Source organism: Daktulosphaira vitifoliae, unplaced genomic scaffold, assembly GCF_025091365.1.
Source record: "Daktulosphaira vitifoliae isolate Bord-2020 unplaced genomic scaffold, ASM2509136v1 Scaffold_5, whole genome shotgun sequence".
Taxonomy (NCBI): Eukaryota; Metazoa; Arthropoda; class Insecta; order Hemiptera; family Phylloxeridae; genus Daktulosphaira; species Daktulosphaira vitifoliae.
Genome location: NW_026099576.1, coordinates 15,781,578 through 15,797,277, shown reverse-complemented (window position 1 = coordinate 15,797,277; position 15,700 = coordinate 15,781,578).

Genomic DNA, 15,700 nt, shown 5'->3' with positions numbered 1-15,700 from the left:
ATTTAGTTTTACCGTTCGACGGATGGTGGTGTTTGATTTTCTGCCAGGAGGAGGCCATTGCGTTGAGTAAATTCGCTATAATTTGTAGTGCGACAAATTAACACAAACGGCATAATAGGCGAAATCATATTACAGTTAACCGACTGAGAGACGAGGTCCTTTCCGTCCATAGTATTATTGTACTTGGTGTTCGTTCTACACGTGTCGTGAACCTTTTTTCACCGATATGCGGTCCGGATTGGGTGGTCCCTCATAGTAACGTTCCATTTATCACAAAAAAATTCATATTATAACGGTCAGAGAAGGTTACTCGCGATATAACCTTCTTTTATCCGCCGAGCGATGATAACCGTCACTGTATGATTTCTCTTTGCCACACACACACGTCCCCGTCCACACACTTTGTTATCAAAACTAACATTTTGTATCGCCCAAGACTTCCCCAACTAGTGTGTTTTGTATTTATATCCGGGCCCGGTACACGAGTATATATTGTTCGTGAAACGTCTATTATTTAACTTTATGTCAGCGTCGAGTTGGGGTGTAAAAGTGACGGTTAAGACAGAGAGTAATTGAAAAAAAGCTAATTCATTAGCAGCACCAAGTACGTATAATAAAAAAACACAAATAGAGAAAAACAATGACGCGGGGTGATATACTTCCATTAGTTTTTACTTTCCACGGTGCTACTGCAAGTCATCGGGTAGAAAAAAACACGGTTGGGCGTTCGGCATAAAAATCAACTCGATAAAAATGAAATAATTATTATCATAATTACACATTTATTAGAGTATTTGTCCTGCAATTAGAATAACAAAGAGGTGTCACTACTATTGTAGGTAAAAAAAAAAAAATGGCTACTGCTGGTGGTATCATTCAGACGAGATTGACATTGGAGACTACTTTGAAAATCGACCTTTCAAATTTACAGTGTATTCCGAGCCATACTCAAATATTCAGGTAAATAAACTGACACGGTGCTAATTTGAGCTTTTGGAATTTTCAACCTGTTAACTGTCGGTTCGTGTGTAAAAATATGATTGTAAGCGTTACATGGACACATCTATGGGCCTTATCAAATAATGATATCGTTCACAAAAACTGACACGGCCGCTATTATTACCGTAATCGTGTCCGTATGATCGATTGTGTACTCCTATCGCTTTCTCTGTCATTACCGCGGGCGTAGTTTCGTGTGTACTATTACTATTGACTACAACTACAGTAATAATAATTATTATTGTTGTACGTGCACAACCGCTCTTTTGAATGCTATCGATTCTCGATCGGAGTCATTCAAAAAAACAACGGTCGGTTTTCCCGTACGGCCGCTTTATTTCTTGGGCGAATCGTCACAATAACTGCCATGTCGATAAAAATAAAAAAAAACGCTTTCGTTCGGTTTAATCCGACGTGTAAATGCTGATAAATTCTCCCATTACGAGTTTCGGGTCGCAATCGTTTATCCAAGAGGCTTAAAATACAATATCTATAGTGTTATTGTCACTAATTGGGCACCTCTGCGGACCGACGCTGATAATGTGCCTCGTTTAAGATTTGTGTAGAAAATGAAATTACCGCTCTTGTGTCAATATAATAATATCCCATACCTAAGCTGTTACTCAAAGGAGTGTTAACCCATGTTTATTAAGTACTTTTGTCAAAATTCGCCCACTCGAAATTCTTAACAACAGTGTTTTGCGATAAGCAAAGAAAATTATCACGTTTGGTCTCTACGGTCCAATGTTAATTTAAGTAGTATTAAATTTCGCTCTGTGTTATTTGACACCCGAAATATATATAATGACAGATAATTTAAAGACACCGTGTTCATCCACTGAATTATTGCACATTCACGCAGAAGGCAAATAATGTTTTTTTTTTTAACCGTTTATTATTTAAAACACTAGTCGGTTAGAATGCTCAAAAAAAAATAATAATAATCAAAGTTTCTCTTTGCATTCACAGTAAGTATTTTAAAACGAAACGCCTAAAATATCTGATAACTGCACATATCTATTTTTATAACATTTCGTGAATTTATGTACATTTTGTAACTAGACTTTTTTGTTTGTTTGCTATTCATAGAAAAAAATTTGGGTATTATTAAAAAATACTGCAAAGGGCATAATAGACCGCAGGTACATATAATTGTAGAATAGAATACATAAAGGACACAGTAGTGTATAAAACACCCACATCATGAAATTCTATAGAATCCTCAACGTTATAGGATCGCTCAGGTCGAAAATGTCCGCAATTTCAGCAGGTTATTTAAGACTAAAATTATAAGCTGACTACAGCCTATGGTAACGTTGAAAATTTCGTCGAGTACACCCAAAGTCTTTGTGTACTATTTTTAAACGTGGGTTCATTGGACTGTCAAACCAACAGCAGGTACAATGAGCTATTTTTTTTTACAAAACTGAATAATATACCTATGATCAAAATGGCACTCATCAGTAGTCTTTTTGCTTTTATGTAAAAAAAAAAATGTATTTCATTGTGTGTTTTATGAGCTGAATATAATTGTCGGTGTTATTTATAGGTGGTTTATCAAACTTTTTTTATTTAAAAAAACAGGTGGGCAAAACACATAAATTACTATTATCACGATTAAATGTATTCGTTTTCACATTTTTTAATAGGTCTGAAAATAATTATTTTATCAGTTGTGTAATTAGCAGCGACAATACAAATTGTTGCTTTTTGTGGGTCAATTATTGCGGTTGCACGAAAAAATATTGTCTTTATGGATATCCGATTTAACGGCTTGTCATCGATTGACACCACCTGTTGAACCGACACGTTGCACTTGTGAGTTTTACGACTGCACTACAGCAGAGTGTCTGTACCGTTTTAATAAATAAACCATTTATTCAATTGAATTTCATGAGCATTCGTGAAAAGTAATATCACTTGAAGTGTTTTAGGAATCGTTAAAATTTTTATTTTACTCCAACGAGAAGAACAATTAAATATGAATGAGTCTTTATGTATTTATTAGTTGAAGTCATTTAACCGAAATTATAAATTAATATTTTTAATTATATAGTGAAATATTAAATTATAAAAACGCAGATAAATTATATATGCCAATTATAGTTATTTTATTAATCGACAGTGCAACAAGACACAGCAATACATTTGTGATGTCATTGGCTCTTTAGTATTCATCTTTTATTTGACTATGTGTTAACCATCATAACTTATTTAAAATGAAATATTGTGTCTTCAACAATGTATAACGGCTTACCATGACAAATGTTGAGCATTTTCATTCTTCGCGATTGAAAGATAAATTATTCATTTTTTTGGTTTGAACTAACTATTGTTACAAGACCCTGTGATGAATTGTTGATTGGGAAGTAGTGTTTTTTTCTATTGTACGTGCCTTCCTCAAATATTTGAAAACCGATCGTGTGACATAGTTATCAATCGTCGCCATCGAGCACGCTGACCTGTAAAGTTGTCATTTCTAGGAAATAGGCCATTATATTTGATTAATAATGAAAAAACTGTTTACTGTAAAATTGAACTACGCAATTATTGCAATTGAACGCAATTTACAATTATTGTAACCGCCGTGATAGTCGTGATTTTTTATAATTTGGTCGGAGTAAGAGAATAACCGAAGGGCCTATTGACATTCAATACTATCAGTGTCTCACATTCATTTCACAACGGATTGGTTTTTTGTAACTTGTAAAAAATACGAACGTGTTTAACTTTTGCCCGTTTCCCTATGTAATTTGAATCTCATATTCTGAGAGGAAACGTAACCGACAATTTCCTGTTATCGCATGGCGTTACTTATAAAACAGAAGTAATGGTATATACACCCTGAAAACTAAGGGTGCAGAAAGCATACAACTATTGTTTTGTACGTTATTGTTTTTTAGTTATTAAGATTTTGTCGGTACTGATTAACGACGTGAAATATCAAAGCGAAGAGGTTGCTGTACAATAATTTAATCAACTGGTATTACGTTATTGCATTAACAAGTTCAACATTATTTTTATAAAACTAAAGCACGTAAATGGTGTAAAAGTGTCTGCTGATTATTTTTGTTAGTTATTAACACCTATACAAACCGACAGTGTTTCATAACATTAGTGTAAGAGAGTAATGGTGCCTTTTTTAATGGAACATAAAAAAAGTGTAACCCATTACTGGTTTTAATGCAAATTGGAATTATTTTTTAATAGAGTTAACGAAATATATTTAACATTATTATTAACAAATAATTAGATAAATAGTCAAACTTAAAATTGATTAATTTATTTAACTAATTCAAATTTTACATTATAAATAATAAAAATTAATACAGCCAAATAATATGTCGTTTGATTACCTCTTAACAAAATCACTAAATAGTTTATGACACACTAATAAAATAATACAAAGTTATTTTTTAAAATGTAATGTTTTGTCTATTTATGAATGATAAACTAAATGGATGAAATGGATTTTTGGATTTCCGTAAAAAGATAATTAAAATAAAATATCTTAATTATTTTTAAAATTTTTTTAAAAAAAACTTAGATATAAATCACAAATTATTTTAAGTAAAAGTATAATTCAAAATGAATACTCAAATTTAAAATATTTTATGGCGAAATAAGGAAATCAGTGACAATAGACGAGGACGTGATTTGAGAGGTGGAAAGTTTCAAGTATTTAGGATCAGTTGTGCAAAAAAGAGGTGATATTGACGAGGATGTAAGACACATTATTAAGTGCGCGTGGAGAAGCGTTTGGTGTCTTATGCGATAAAAGAATTCCAATGAGGCTGAAAGGTAAATTCTACAAGACTGTAGTGAGACCAGCTATGATGTATGGTTCAGAGTGTTTGCCGATTGATAAGAAAGTAGAGCAGAGATGAGAATGCTTAAATGGATGAGTGGAATGACTAGAGAAGATAGGATAAGAAATGAACATATAAGAGGGAGTATAGGTGTAAAGTCAATCGTGGATAAGATGAGAGAAAATAGACTTTGGTCATATTATGAGAAGAGAAGAATCAAAAGCCATAAGATTAATTGTAGAAATGAATGTTGAAGAAAGAAGAGGTAGAGGAAGACCAAAAAAGAGATGGAGAGATATTATTGAATGCGATATGAGGGCAGCTGATGTGAGCGTAGATGATGTGGGAGATCGTGTCAAGGGGAAGTTTAGGATAAGGGTGTCGACCCCGAGTAGTTGGGATTAAGGCGAGGAAAAAGAAGAAAACAATATTTTATGGTGTATTTATGAATATAAAAATTTTAACTTCAAAAAATCATTAAATGTTCTAATACGACAAACAAAATATAAAGTACTTGTAATAAGTCATAAAATCATGTTTCAGTTTAATTTGGGGTTAAAAATCTATTCTTGTTAATAGATCTTGTTCAGTCATTAAACATAATAAATATTAAAAAATGAACTATTATTAAAAAAAATGATGAAACCACTAGATAAAAATATATTCACAAATTTTCATTTGTTCGTTATAATTTTAAATGGATTTGATAATTAAGAACTTTGTTTTGCTGTAAACCTATTTTACCAGAAATCTCAATGTCAGAAATTTTCCCAAAATTTTAAGGAAAATAGTCGAAAAAATTTTGATACACTTATGACATAGAAGTAACGAAATATACAACTACTTTATATTTTTTTATAATTTCCCCGAGAAAATTTCAATACTACTTGGTAAAATACTCAATAACTTTATTGAGTGTCAATTTTAGACTAAATTGAATTTTTGACATTTTTTTTAACATGTATTGATTTGTGTACTGTAATTATAGAAATCATAAAACTAGTAATGAGAATATAATTAAGGGAATAGAAGTTCATATTGCTTTTTTTGAAAATTCAACAATTTCTTCTAAAAATTATATACTATCTACAGATTTGCATCGAAGAGTTTTTTTTGTTTATAGCGATTTTACCGTCAGTTATAGTTGTCCTATAGTACAGATATACTAGATCAACTTAATTAAAATTAAGTATTTTTACTGTCTCATTATTTTTAAAAGTTTTTCGGGAGAACTTTTTTATCGAGTAGGCCAGACAACAGAACTCTAAAGTTAAACGAATGTTTACAAAACAAAGTATTATTTCGTTACAACTTTAGTGGGTAATAATTTAAATATAAGTGGATGTTACCATACAATAATTACTAAAAAAGAAGGTTGCATTACATCAAGAAAAAAAAAATCATTCAATTTGCAAAAAATACATTTTTCTAGCCCCCTCATATTTTTAGCTTTTACCTGATGATTAGGTTATGTAATTTTTCTACATTATTATAATTAAACAAAACGTAATGGTTTGTCAAATATTTATGCAAAAGTGATTTATGTGTTTACGTCATTGAAAATGTAAACATTGCGTCTTATTTGGTCTTTTAAAGACCAATACATTTTTTTGTTTTTGATATTCTACATGAATATTTCCTATACGTGAAAATCCGGGTCTTAATTATTGTAGTACAGCACGAAAAGAGGATGCCAAAACAACGTACCGAATAATTACATTCATTATGAAGCAGACGGTCAACGATCCAAAAGATATTACGAGCTGCGTTTGCACGGAAGGTTGTCGTTTGTGGCTGTTTTACGTTCACACGTTAAAACATAATAAATGCATACGTCCGAGTACATAATATTATTTCAATAAAAATAAAAGTGAATCGATTACTGAAACCGTTCCAACGTCTTCGTGTTACATCATAACGAGTTCCTGTTTATTGTCGCCGTATAAATATTGTCTAAGGATCGGTTACGCCAAACGAACACGGCGCGGTGGGCTGCATGTGTTTTTACGATTGGGCTTGTAATTACATGCACCTGAATAAAATATTGTAATGAGTCGAGCCAATGCAAAAATTGTTATCCCACGTAATTAAACGGACAACCGCACGTGGAACGGCTGCGGCGTTTTCAAATCGCCATGGCGGACCAGAGGTATTGACAGATGGCGAGGAAGACTCCTCTGCTGTTTGATATACGAACGTGGGTATGCAAAACAACAATCGGAAATTATATTTGCGTATAATTGAACACATCACACAATGTCAAAGACGTGTCGGACCATCGACAAGTGCTCTCATACGTTAACGCATTTGACCGATCCAGTTGTCTAGTCAAATTACATTTACCGAATTATAACCCGATACGTGTAGTCATTTTAAGTCAATAGAGCGCTTTGTCTACGGCTGTACAAAACAATATTGCTAGAATGTTTTTTATGTTAGCAACATAATCAAAATTTCGCCAATTAATACAAAAATACAAATGAGACGTGTTTAATGTTTTCTTGGACGTTTGCTCCATCAAAACCTATTGCACGATTCCGAGAACTTTGTACTTGGCTTTATCTGACCGAGTGTCACTTGTGAAACGCGTTATTTTTTAATAAACTTGCATCGAGTAATACATCTGTTTTAAAGTGGAAGTGTATTCGAAAATTTTTAATTCGTATTTTCACTATTGTTATTAGTTTCCTTTTATCTTTCGTTATATTTTTAGATAGTGGCTAATCAATCATATTTACTAAATAACTGTTTGTCATAGATAAATGTTTTCAAAAATCAATTAAATTTATTTATTGTGTTAACTAAATCATCAAACATAATTTGTCAAAAATGTAACTCGTACAAATGTTAAAGAATTTTAAATTGAAATGTCTTTTAATTACAATATCATATTCGGAAGATAGTTCCATTTAATTTTATTTTTGCCTAGTTGTGCAACACCCACTTAATATTGGCAAAAATTAAACACAACAGTCAAGGATTAAATTATTTTTAAACCAGGTCACTCGCATATAATTTTAGTTGGAGTTAATTTAGCGTTAAGAAGTTGAAAATTTATTGTTTTCATTCATACATACTCTCTGTTATGATTGCTAACAGTGTTTCTATTAGGAATCGTATACCAATGCGGCTAAGAAAAGTACTTGCTTCTCCTACATTAAATAAATGAACACGTACAACTATTTTTTTTTAGATTTATTAATAATTTATTTATATTTGACTTAAATCAATAAGTAAAGAAATATTTATTTCTAATGAAAAATTTTAACTAGAAAAAAATCATATTTTTATTCAAACTACTATTATTACGCCATAATGTCAAGTTGAAATTATAATTTTAAAACTCAACACTAAATCTTTCGATTTCGATCAATCTGCAACTAATATTTTTTATTCTTACGTGTCATACATATTTTTAATTTAAGTTTATTTCTAAAAACAGCAAAGGTTTTAATATGAATGCCGTTTTTTTACAGTTTTAAATGAGATAAAATTCAAGCGAATGTATAATATCATAAAAATATATTACTCTATTATGCTGCAAAGTCTTAAGGGTATTCGAGTTAAACTTGAGTCATTAAACTCAATTTCATTGATTGAAATTCTTCAATGTAATAATTATTAGAGATATCATATATTTTCTGAAGAAGAAATGTAATATAATGTGATATCGATACGTTTCATTAAATTTGATTTAAATAGTCTTATTAAATTAGATTTTTATGAATAATTTCGATTTTAACAAAATATGTAAATAAGCAAGATTACAAAACTTGATTTGTGTTGAGTATCCATAAAAAATTATTATAAATGATGATTTTCCGAGGACTGAATGTCTAATTGTGTTTATAAATACTGCTTAATAATTAAAATTAATGAATTTCTCACTCATCCTATCTGTTTATTTATTTTTTTTTGTAACTCGCCAGAGAATATTAGATTGTAAATATTCATGAACACCTTTACGTCATAAAATATTCGTTTAAGTGTATAGGTTGTATTCGCATACGGATATTCTATAATATGGTAAACATTATTAAGGTATTTCCCATGGAATGCAGTCTTCACGGTTTTCCGACGAACAATCGGTTTCCCATTTACTGGTGGCGTTATGGCGAAAGAGAAAAGACGGTGACTGAAACGTCAACGAAGACACACGAGACGGACAGAGACTTTCACAAAACCGAAGAATTAGGCGCCACGGTGTGTATATTGTTTGCTCTCCATACATGATATACACCATATATGAATAAATCTGAACCGCTGCCGCAATGTCGTATGGAAGATTCATAGATGTTCACGGTCAAAAAAATAATAATAAAAAACCATTGTTGAAATCCGAGGTAATTGACATTTATACCTACACAAAAATATGGTGACGTATGTGAATACCCGTCACCGGTGCTAAGTATTTTTACATCCACAGATCCTTTTTGGACCTCGACAGAGGCCAGATAGTTTTCATCGGAAAATTTTAATCAGCTGTATTCTGTATACACAGAAAATCATTTCATTTCATAGCACACACAACACACTGAATAAAACCTTATTACATTTTTATTTTGTACTCAAAATTGTATCTCAATAATAATGATACCAGTGTAAATGTTATGGTTTTTTCAAGGATAGATCGTTATGGGGGTCCCCCGCTCGTAGAAGCCTCGGCTGGTGGCTAATGAAAGTATCAGTGGTAACCCGCTGGTTTTCGCGCTTTGTCATATCCTCAGGACGACCACCGCACTGTAATTAAACTCTTGTACGCGCACAGATTCTAACGTTTTTATTTATTTTCAACAAATAAACTATTGTAGCACAGATCTTGTTCTTATACGTCATAACTACAACAATAATGAACCCTTCTTCAATAATGTACACATGTGTAAATACTCTGACTTTACAGTGTACACATTTGATCCATACGTTTCAGTAAAAAAAGAGCAAAGACAATAAGCAGTTGTACGCTAAATATTCGATTGAATTAAAAAAAAAAAAAAAACTAATTTTGTTTACGTATAAATTCGCTCAAACTTGAACTTAATCAACATTTATTAACAATGTTTTTGTATATTTCCTTTTAGTGAAGTAATTATGATGTTCTTAAAATAATTGGCTTTTTTGAACATTATAAAATTATTATTATTAATGGCATAGATGTAAGTATTTCTGCGTAACGTAACGACTTTGTAGTAAAATGTTTAAAACTTTAATCAACTTGTCTAAATTTTACCACAAGTTTCGCTGTGAAATTCTTCAGTAATTCTTAGTTTCAATTTAACATTATTTCGTGTAAAAACTTTTAACAACAATTAGCCTTCTTAGCTAATTGTATTTAATTCCATTAGAAATATTAATACAGTTACTAATGTAAATCTATTCTGTAATTGATAAAATGATTAACTAGACAAAATTAATACAATTTTTTACGTATGACATTAATAGCCAACAATTTATTTAAATAATAAAAATTAATTATAATTTTCCCCACTGAGTTATTGAGGATTAGATTATAATTAGTTTGCGTATGAAAATTTGCGGTATTATATACAAAATGAAACTCATCTAACTGACGACTTTTATAATTTTTGATTCAATAATCATTTCGCTGTAGTTTTTTTTTTTTTTTAACAATTTTTGCATTTTTAGACAATGTTGAAAGCATATTTTTTATTATTTGTCTCTCGTAAAAAAACAATTTTTTCTTAATTTTATGATTATTTTGGCATTCTTAAAACAGCCATTTTTTAGACCTTTTATACAAAAACTTTGACAATAATTTTAGGATAAGTACTTATCGAGATACAAGCAATTTAACGTATACAGAGGGCATGTACCACTGTAAGAGCTGTACTTAACCGCTCAAAAATTTCTTAGGTTTATTTAAAATATTCATCCAACTTTTTAATTTCTTTAGACAAATAAATCTCATTTGATGTAGTGTAAGTTTATAGGGTTGTGCGTAAATTATAATTTATAGACATCAGTTCTCATATCATATTCGTCTCGTATAATTTGTATTCAGTATAAGATTTCTTTCTCTCGGGCAAGAAAACCCGATACATACTAAACGAGTCACGTACAATACACTTTCGAGATCTGAGCTTTCCCCTTATCTGTTCTCAGCGGCTTTGGATTTTCGTCTTATGCGACGGTCCATCTCATTTTCTAATTTTAACATCTTTAACTGCATTGTTTCTCTCCTCTGCAACTACCTAAGAATACATAGCCAAAAATCGATTCGATGACGCCGACAGTTACCCAAGGGGACTCTGTCATTAAACAAATTGAGTTCAATGACCTGACACACGTATCCTCAAATATATTACACCCGAATGGATTTAAAAAAATCGTAAAAGTCAAATATTACGTGATCACTTGATCGCCATAAATACTATTGCGCCAATTTTATTCGTTCGAATATTTACAATCATTACCAGACTGTCTACAGAGACACTTCACTAAGGTCACAATAAAAATTGGTGTTGAACCACACGTAATAGTAATTAAATGATAAATTTTGAGAGCGTTCAAATGAATTTCCAAGACCTCCAGATACGAAGCAATATTTCATCAACCTATTGATAGTTTGTCTTTCGTCTAAAGTCTAATAACAGTGTAGAATTTTCACTAATTGATAAATTAGGTTCTGACAGATAGTTTGCTATTGCGATATTTTTACCATGATTGTATTGGGAATTTTCAAACTTCGCCAATTTCTAGACTACATCCCTTCGTCGCTTCTCGCAAATTGTTTTCCGTCAATAACTGTACGTCTCTTTCAGCTGTATACATTATTTATCCAATTTTAACCCTCTTTTGTTGACTTTATATACTCATACGTCCAATCCACCTTCAATCATTGTATGTGCAAGTGATCTTTAAAATGGGTTTGTTATTTGGGTTCTTTTTTTCATATATACAACTACATTGTAGGCTGAAGTCATTTAGTTCAGGATAAAAGTTTGTATACATTGAGATATGGAAAAAATCATACAAATTCTAACGGACAAACGGATGATTTAATAGTGTTGCTGGATTATATTTCATAGTTAATTTTTGCTAGACCTATTATGCATATTGTAATTTATATTTCTGTACACTTATTTATTCATATGATAATTAAATTCATTTTTACGCTTCCGGACCAAGATTACAGTTCTGTGCAATACAAAGAGAATGGACACCTGCTTGAACGCAGTCTACTCTTAAGTGTTTGCAACCTAAAAGACACCTGGAAATGGGGTACTCGAAAACCCTATCGAAGAGAAAATTTCATAGAGCACATATACCTTCTTTGTAGGGTGAGAAATGTAACGACGATGACTGAGCACTTGGCACGAACCATCGACAACAACCACCTATTCTTTTTTAAGGAAATTAAATATGAGCATAACGATACTTAAATAGAACATAATTTGTATAGATGCGCGGAACCTCTAAATATCTTTATAATCTTTCTGAACAAACGAACACATTTTTAAACGTAATCATAAAACCGTAGTCGGAACCAATTTTTTGGGATAGGGGGAATTAAATCAAATAGTTGTAGGGCGGTCAGTTTTTTTTTTTTTGGAGGGAGGCCAAATTAATTTCTTTTCCCTTCAAAATATAATTTTTATAAAATAATTTTGCTTAAATGTAAACTAGATGGGCTCAGCCCCCTAGTCCCTCTCACCCGACGTCGACTATGACACATGTCTTATATTTTCATACAACGGGTAGACGTTTGCTGCATGTTGCACACAAAACTGATCAGAATATTTTGTTTAAAACAAGAAAACTAGGTAGGTACGAGTTCATTGTTTTGATTGATAACAATAATAGACTTTAATTTTAGATCAAACAGAGGCGGCACGATTTACACAGATAATATACTAAACGACTCGTGCACTCCTGCACGATAAAATTATTATATATTTATACATCATTAACTCAATATTGGTGTTGTTCGATAAGTTATCTTCTCGTACCTAGTTGACAATAAAATTGCTTGTGGCTTAGATATACTGCCGTCCTAGTAAAGATGGACGATACGCTGAAAATTGAAAAATTATTTTATTGTATTAAAACAATGTGAATTTAATGGCACATGTTAAAAGCTAAGCAAATTCGCTGTATTCTGCTCGAAGTTCAGATATTAGGGATTTGGTTTTTGTACGTATTTTGTGTAATAATAGATATAATACTTAAGAAAAAAGTCGTATAACACCAAGCAAAACAGTAGTAACTCCCAACAAATACGATCATTTTGCTTAGTACGACTCCAATATTCGTTTCATTTGTTTGGTCGAATTGTTTAAACGATTACGATGTACTATTTCTTTGAAATATTGACGAGTACTAGCTCAAAGCAGCGATCTTCAATTTTTATATGGAAATGCAATAATTAAAAACGATAATTTAACGACTCAGTTTCAAATTTATACAGCGGAACCTCAATTACGTTTTGATTTAAATCCATATGAGTGGTGGAAATCAAGGAAAATCAAATACCCAAATCTTGCAGCATTAGCCAAGGAATATCTCGCTATTCCTGCCACATCAGTGAGCTCTGAGAGATGCTTTTCTACTGCTGGAAATATAGTAACCTCAAAAAGGACTTGTTTGTTGGCAAAAAATGTAAATATGCTGACATTTTTGTACCAAAATAGAAAAATTATTAGTTTAATAATATTTTATGTTATTAAAGTTATTTAGGTGTTGAATTATTTTGTTTATTAATTTTTGTTTATTTATTATAATTTGTTAAAATATTATTGTTTATTTATACAAAATTATCTTATGTCACTCTATAGGTTAGGTTTTTCTGAATAAAACATTAATTATTATTGTTGATTATTGAGCATAATTAGTTTTTTAATTAACTTAAGTAAAATTATATAAATAAAATTATTTTCTTCCTAGGAAAAAAATAGAAAACCAAGTTAAGGCTTAACACAAATTCACGGATACACGTGAATACAACAATTTAAGGATACACGTGATTAATATCATAAATTCACGGAAAATTTTAAGCAACGGATCTTATAAATCGAACCTTAATTTCACGTGAATACTTGAAAGCGTGTACACGTGAAATAAGGAGCTCTAGTTTTAACCCCTCTTAAATACGGCCTTGCGCAGACTTAGATTACATTCTACTTTATCAATGCAATTTATGTTCTGTTTGAATTCATAAAAGTATATGTAAAATTAGAAACATGTATTTGTACACACAAACAGTGTAGTGCATGTATAGTGTATCTCATTATGAAACTTAAACTGCTCGTCCAAGTTAAGTATCATCTACAAGCGCAGTTATCTTACTTGCAGGGTACTTTAATTTCATTACGAAATGTCTTTCTCTGTAGCCCTTTAGAGTTTGCAACCTCAATTTACTGCATAGTGTCCATTAAAGTCGTGGTAGCAGACTTGAAAAATATTCAAGCTATAAATTAATAGAATAATTTGACCGTATCCAGTTTTGTGGGCGGTCGATGTGTTCGAAAGAAATGAAATGTAACTCGTGAGGGGATCGACCCTAAGGACGACGTGTAAAATTTACGGTGTACCCAAATGGATGTAATAATGTTTTGGCAATTTGGCAACGAGCCATTCGTGTCCATCCGAAATCGGCAGACTAGTTTCCACTTTCTCCGACTTGGAGTACACTCGTGTGTGTACATAAAACATATGCGATGTTTAAAAAGCCGCAATCGCTGCAGTATGTTCGTTTTTGTTTCGAAATCATTTGTTCATAACTTAAGATTCTACCTTAACGAAAATTATAGAAAGTGGAGTACGAAAATAAATTAAATAAACACAAATTCGGCATCCTCTTTTTTTTCGGGTAGCCTGCAAACCGGATCGGAAGAGACCGCAGCATAATCGAAATACATACAACTGTACATTTGTGTGCAGACTTGAACAGAACAATGGATATACCGCCGTGGGTTTCACCTTTGACTTTTCAACTGGTATTAACCTTGTCGGTGGCGGCGGATTAGCATAAGGACTGGTAGTATAGTTTATATAGAGTACAGTATACATATACTTCTATTGTCACCGTATTAGTTTCATTTTTTTTTTTTCTATAACACACACGCACGCAAATTTACTCCCATCGTCGCACAACACACACGCGGCATGTTATGCAAATTCTTCTTGTCCCTCCGATTACCATTCACCTTGTAGCAACACCACAATTGGAACAAGAGACTAACGCCGAGGCGAGTTTGTCCGTTTGTACTACGCCGATGTTCAGTGCGAGTGGCAAAAAAAAAAAAAGTAACGCAAAAATCAGCGGCTAATTAAAAACCAAACATCAAACTTTAATTTATTATAACTTCTGCTTTAAACGGGAACGCTTTGGAAAGACGGAACGTTTTTTGTTTATGCAGTCTTATCTTGATCGGCAACATTTTTGTACAATCGAACGTTCTCTTTGGTTATTTAATTTGCAATCGATGCACAAGACGACGAAATATTAGCAAAAAAAATCTAGCCAGTAAAAATGTTTTGGTTTTCATTGCGTCTACCTGACTGTGATTTTATTGAAATCTACGAATTTTCCACTGTAAATGTGTTCGTTTTCGTTCACTTCAACGTTTTACTTAAGACGAAAGTTTTTCGCGGTCGAGCCACGTGACAATTATAACGTTTCTCGATCTTTAACTCTAGAGCTATAGAAATATACAAATAATGTTTTTATAGTTTCTGACTGTCTAGTGAAGTTGAACCGTGGAAAAATATGATGAACGATGCGTCTTCTTCCTAAAGGATTTTATGATAAAATATAAAAGACTAAAACTGGTGATTTAAACGATTTATATGTGCTTTATTATTATTACTATCTTAAACACTTGGAATTTATGAGCACCACACGGTGGGTCTTAAATAATGTAATAATATTCTGT